Source organism: Pseudoliparis swirei, chromosome 5 (assembly GCF_029220125.1).
Source record: "Pseudoliparis swirei isolate HS2019 ecotype Mariana Trench chromosome 5, NWPU_hadal_v1, whole genome shotgun sequence".
Lineage (NCBI taxonomy): Eukaryota > Metazoa > Chordata > Actinopteri > Perciformes > Liparidae > Pseudoliparis > Pseudoliparis swirei.
The window spans coordinates 18,373,460-18,380,239 of record NC_079392.1 but is presented as its reverse complement, the minus strand read 5'-3'; the positions used below and the strand labels follow the sequence as shown (position 1 = coordinate 18,380,239).

The 6,780-nt window shown below is 44.5% G+C and overlaps 1 long non-coding RNA gene across 1 annotated transcript; it reads right to left on the bottom strand.

The window, feature by feature from the left end:
- Nucleotides 1-2,717: 2,717 nt before the first annotated feature.
- LOC130194344 (uncharacterized) lies at nucleotides 2,718-3,563 on the bottom strand. The gene is made up of 2 exons (XR_008831822.1): nucleotides 3,414-3,563; nucleotides 2,718-3,169 (listed from the first exon to the last, which is right to left on the bottom strand). It is a non-coding gene; the product is annotated as an uncharacterized LOC130194344 (long non-coding RNA).
- Nucleotides 3,564-6,780: the final 3,217 nt, after the last annotated feature.

Here is a 6,780-nt window from a genome sequence, read left to right as displayed (position 1 = left end):
ACGAGACGAGCGTGGCTGAGGGCAGGTGCAGGAAATGAAACAATCAAGGAGACAGGAGTGGCTGAGGGCAGGTGACGGGAATGAAACAATCAAGGAGACAGAGAAGACACAGAGGAGACACAGAGGAGACACAGAACAGGGCCTTACATCCTGTGCTCCAGGGCTGCAGCCACCCCGTCGCGGCGCCCGTCAGCTGTTGCGCGTATGCGAAAGGCCGGTCAGCATGGCCTCGCGGAACCTCCTCCAGGGTCATAAACCTTGCACCGCTTTCACTTAATATATGTTTTCATTCTTATTTTTACATTTTCATTTCCTATATTATTTAAATTCTTGAATATAATATTTTTCCCTGCTATTTTGTTGTATTGTATATATGTAAACATGTTTGCTGCTGCTTCAAGAAATTTCCCCCTTGGGATTAATAAAGTAATATCTTATTTTTATCTTTATCTTATCTCGCTCGCCGGACACAGGAGAAGGGTGGGTTGGGCTTGCTGTAGTTTCACCAAATGACAAGTTGGCATCAAACTCAAGTTGCACAACTTTTGGCTCTTACAGAAGCCTGTAAGCTCGCCGCTAATAAAATAGTTAACATTTACACAGATCCTCGCTATGCCTTTGGTACACAAATGTGGCGCTCTGTGGAAACACAGAGGGGTTTTTGACATCATCTGGTAAGCCGACTCTGGTAACACAGCCCCGACTAGTGGCCTACTTGCGAGAAGCCATACTGCTCTCTAAAACGGTTTGTGTTATGAAATGTGATGCTCACACTAACGATGCTGATCCTATTTCAACAGGTAATACTGCAGATGCTGCTGCAGCTAAAATAAAACTATTTGTAAAAACATCCAGCGACACAACAAATATGAGGTGGTTTGAGTATCCTAAATTCACAGTTCGACAGCACACTAATGATTCATGTGTAACATGTTTAAAGACAAGCCCACAGGCCCTGCTTCTACCCATAGAGCACTCATCGAAGGAGTGTGCCAAATAACCAAAATATAACAGAGATCACTCATGCACATTCCATTGTTTATAACTCATACTACACTAAATTGTACAGATATAGAGCCTTTTGTCAAAGTATCTGTCACTATAAAGAGTATGGTAGGCCAACATCAGATGCCCTTCCCCACACCGACTTTCAGGTACCAAAAATCTCACTTTCACTGACTACTTTGGCTGACTAAAACAAATATGTAAAATTACATGGAACACAACAGTGCCGTAATTAAATGTCACAATAAAGGGCTGAATTCGGCTGATTAGAAACGTCCATAATACAAAGTGTTTCTCAATTGGTGAATCTCCCACAAGGCGATACACAAGAGCTGATACCTGACCCCTCTAGGGTTGAATTTGAAGTCAAGTGTGCTATCGGATTCCCTACTTCCTCTGATAAAGAAGTGAAAAAGGGATTTTTACAGTTTGTTACATATTATTACAGTTTGTTTTCCTTTTAGATGTGGTGAAATAAAGAATAAATAATTCAATGAAAGCTTATTGAATTATTCATTGGTCCCTAATGATTATTATGATAAAATAACCGGTTTAAGATTTTTTTGTTTAAGTTGTCATGATCATTCCTTGTTACCACCTCACTGACATGTTATTCGTTCGAATCCAGTACTCTGGAGATGGAGGTTGGCTGACTCATCTCCCAAGGTCGTGTCAGGGTTCAATTAATACTGTCAAGATTCCTCAGCTTGCTACAACATAGAGTTGCTTACTTCTCACAAAAAGAGCTGATGCTTTAACCTTACGGGTTAATAATGTGCATATGTAAGCCATTCTTTGGAGAGTATGACTTCAAATGACTTAAGTATAAATAAATGCAAGAATAAATACAAGAATAAATAAATAAATAAATGCAAGAATAAATGTATAAATAAATACAGGAATAAATAAATAAATGCTTAAATAAATAAATAAATACAATAATAAATGTATAAATAAATACAGAAATACAGAAATGAATAAATATAAGTTATAACTCAACAGGACATCATTAAATAAATGTATTTCTACATTTCTGTATTTGTTCATTTATTTATATCTCTATTTATGTGTCCACACATATTTCTTCATTTATTTATATGTGACATTTATGTGTCCTTGTATGCAAATGAGCTGGGGCGGTCCGAACCTCATTGTTAAACAGGATTGGTCAAGTCGGGGAGTAAGACAGAAGCAATCGATCCCTAGCACTTGGATCTGTAGACGAACAGCGTTTATTATGCGTTCTTGTCTGTACATTCTAAATACTACTGTTGTTGAGTCACGGAATGTAATTTAAGGATGTTTTCAGCCAAGAAGTTAGTAGTATAAGCATCAAATCTGTGGTCGGTTTATCAAGATTCAGCCTAATAAGGATATGCGATGGAGATTTGAGGTCCTGCTCGCGGGACCAGTGAGCTCCGCAGCGCCGGCCGCTGAGAGCATCCTGATCTCGGCAGGACTTTTTAAAATGCTCTGCTGGCTCTGACGTCTCCGTAGCGGCTAAACATGAGATATAATTAGGTTTTGGAGGATCTAAAGAGCACAAAGAGTTTATTATTTATTAAAAGATAACGTTACGTCAATTTGACTGAGGGTTAAGATCAGGGCCGGAGTGGGGCCACTTTTCAGCCCGGGAATTTCAGGCTCAAGACCAGCCCACTTTTTTCATGGTAGTGGAAATTGGATAAATGAAGCAACAGTTCAGCTCTTACTATCCTGTAGTTCTTTTATTAATACCATGGTCCAACAAATAATGTAACGGTTAAATACAACAATAATAATCCACTTAAGATGAGAAGTTAACAAAAAATATGCATAACATTAAAAAAGGCAGAAGGGCGTAGCAGGGGTGTCAGACTCAGATGAGGCAGTAGGCCAGATTTGTTGGAGTGAGACCTCATGGGGGCCGTCATAGTCATGGTCATTATCATTTTTCTGCATGAGTATTATATAGTGGTGATTTACTCCTTTACTACACCCACTTCTGAGCAAACAATGCATATTGGTTCATCAAGTACTGTACTGCTCTTTCTTAGAATATATAACTTTAATTCATATAGTTTCCTCTGTTATCCTCTCTACATGTCCCTGAAGTCATGGCCTCCTCATTGCAAATGTCGGGCTCATCATTTTCAGCAGGAGACTCTTATCTGCTGCTCCGAAGCTACAAAGAAAAATTAAGTCATATTACTGCATACATCAATATCAATAGTATATATCAATATTTGCATAATATTTGCAAAATCTATGGATCACCATATTTTGGGTGATATAAAAAGGCTAATATTTTAATTCAATTTAATATTTTGCTTGGGAATAGGTTGACAACGCTACAATGATATTAATCAAGGCTACAACGTTAGCCGAATAGTTATGTTGCTAATCATTAGGCCTTTGTCTCTCTTTACCAGTTGCCACTTGTGTTTGTCCTCTTGAAAATAAATCGGGAAGCTTGGCACATTTGGCAGCATCCTCCTCCAATGCCTTTCTTTTTTTCAACCTGGCTTTTTCAGCCCCTCCTGCCCTCTTCCTCCCGTCCATCCTCCCTGACGCGTATCGTTGCGGTCGGACCGGCCCAGGGTAGCTGAGAACACTTTTTGGAAAAGACCGCTAAGGACCGAACCAACTCTATTTTGGAGGGGTGAACTTCCTCGCATGGTACACCGGCAGTAGCCGACCATGCGTGGAAGTTCACCTCTCCCAAAATGAGTTGGTTGGTTCCATAATGGACTGAACCAACTCTAATAATTGGGAGGGGTGAACTTCCTCGCATGGTACAACCCATGCAGAGGCTGCGCTGTCAGAATGCGGAACGTGTGTAGCCCACTTTAAGAGAAGATGGACTAACGTGACAAATGTCAACAAATAAAATTCTCGACCGGCCCAGAAGTGAAGCGGCCCACCGGGAACTCTCCCGATTCTCCCGATTACCCACCCCGGGCCTGGTTAAGATTCATAACTTCATATTGTAGCGACCCTGCGTCAGGAAAGCTACGAGACGTTGTATATTTATTATCGTTTATTCGTAGCCTACGCCAAACAACAGTGAATACCGCAACACATTCTACTCCACTGTAAAGTATTTTACAGTGAATAATTGGAGTAAATTCATGAGCAAGAACAGTTGATGTGGTGATGACGTCACAAGACCAAAAAGACCGTCCTGCGTCCTCGAGTGTCTGGACTCCCAAGACCAGACTCCCTTGACCATTTTTTCGGAGTCAAAGTACTCAGTGTACTTGGAATTGATAAACGGCTGAAGTCAAAAAGCTGTCTAGGCTAACTTCTGCTAACGGTGAGCTGAGCGAGTCAACTTCAGCATCATGTGCCAGGCAGAAGTAGTAGAGCATAACACACCAGGTGCATTACACTCCTGTGACCAATCATGCTTTAGACAGAGGTTCGGACCGCCCCAGCTCATTTGAATATACGGACAGGTAAATGTCACACATAAATAAATGAAGAAATACGTGTGGACACATAAATAGAGACATAAATAAATGAAGAAATACAGAAATGTAGAAATACATTTATTTAATGATGTCCTGTTGAGTTATAACTTATATTTATTCATTCCTGTATTTATACATTTATTCTTGTATTTATTTATCTATACATTTATTTAAGCATTTAAACATTTATTTAAGCATTTATTTATTTATTCCTATATTTATTCATGCATTTATTTATTTAAACTTAAGACATAAGTCATTTTAAGTCATCCATAAGTATGTATTGATGTGTCGATAAATTGTAAATACTTTAATGATCACTACACTGACAAAGGAGGTGTTAGGATCTGTGTGTTTCCTGTTTTATGTTGAAGTCCCTGTCTCGTTTCCTGTTTCCCTGCTCTTCCCTCCCTGTGCTTGTCTGTTTCTTTCCTGATTGTTCCCAGCCACGCCCTGATTGTTTCCACCTGTGTCTCCACCTGTGTCTCGTTCCCCTGTGTATTTAATCTGTGGCTGTGTCTACTACCGGACACTTGAGCACTTCGAGCACTGACTTTCAGTGCTTAGGGCGCCACACTGACAAAACCAGCAGAATTCAGTGCACTGAAAGTACCCGGATGGCGCACTGCAAACGGGCAAAAAATGCAGTGTAAAACGATGGACACTACTGGCCCTAAACGGGCGCCATCTTGGCTACGTAGCGGAAGAGGAGGAGCCCTTTCGCCAGATTTTCATTTTATTTCTAAAACAATGGCGGACGAGATGGCTACGGTAGCACAAGTGGTAGACCACGATTGTGGAGGTATCGCAGTTTCCACATGGGGTGGAGAAAGGGGTAAACAAGGGACAAGAAGTGCATTCATTTTGTCAGTTTAAGTCTCGCGGGTATCGCAAGCAGATTTGCGTACGTCACTCCCGGCTTAATTTCGCGGGTGCCGTGAACAGATTTGCGTCCGTCACTTCCGCCAAGTGGTTAACGTAAGTGTTCCATTTGATACAGCACTTATCAGGGACGGAGTGCACTACAGATGTCAGTGCACTGTATTGCAGTGCACTGTATTGCAGTGTACTTCGTAAAGTGTCCGGTAGTAGACACAGCCTGTGTCTTTCTGTTTGTCTGGTGTCGGATAGTTTTTTTGTTCCTGTGTGGTTCGTCCGTGTTCCTGTCCTGGAAATAAACACTTCGACAAACTCCTGCTGCATTTGGGTCCTCATCACCGCACCCCATAACAGAACGATCCGACCAAGGAGAATGGACCCAGCACTGGAGAGTGTAGCACATTTGTTCCGTCCACTCTACCCATCGGTTTGCCTTCCCGGCTTTCCGCCCGTCTACCAGCCCAAGCCCCTGCAGCCCGTCTACCAGCCGCCGAGCCATCAACCCTGGCAGCCCCCGACAATTCCTGCGGCTGTCGCTTGGTCGGAGGAGAAGGACCCTCTTCTCCAGGGCACGCGGGAGGCCCTCTGGGCCCTGGTCGCTGCATTTCAGTTAAGGTTTGGTCCAGTCCCCGGTCTTCCGTCGCCGGTTCCAGTCCTCGGTGTTCCGTCGCCGGTTCCAGTCCCCGATGTTCCAGTCCCCGGTGTTCCGTCGCCGGTTCCAGTCCCCGGTGTTCCGTCGCCGGTTCCAGTCCCCGGTGTTCCGTCGCCGGTTCCAGTCCCCGATGTTCCAGTCCCCGGTGTTCCGTCGCCGGTGTTCCAGTCCCCGATGTTCCAGTCCCCGGTGTTCCGTCGCCGGTTCCTGTCCCCGGTGTTGTGTCGCCGGCTCTTGTTCCCTGTGTCTCATCTCTGTCCCGCCCGGTCCCAGTTCCCCCTGTCCCGTCTCCATCCCTGCCGGTCCCAGTTCCTCCTGTACCGTCTTCATCCCGGCCGGCTCTAGTTCCCAGAGTCCCTTTGCTGTCCCGGCCGGTTCCATCTCCCCCTCTTTCACCCCCACTGTCCTACTTCCGGCTGTTCTGTCGCCGGCTTCCCCATTCCCTGTGTCCCGTCCATCCCCGGTCTCATCGCCTGGTCCCGGTCCCCTAGCTCCCCCTTCCTGTCCTCCGGCCCGCCCCCCGGAGTGCGTCCCTCGGCCGGGTGGTCGTCCTTCGACCCACCCCCCGGACTCCGTCCGCCATACCCTTGGCCCCTCCTCCGGCTCCCCTCCACCCGTTTTTTTGTTCCTGTGTGGTTCGTCCGTGTTCCTGTCCTGGAAATAAACTCTGTTATTCGACAAACTCTTGCTGCGTTTGGGTCCTCATCACCGCACCCTATAACAGGAGGAATTGTGCTGGACATGTATCCTAGTGTTCTTCACAAAGGTAACTGTGCCATTAAACTCTGAAAG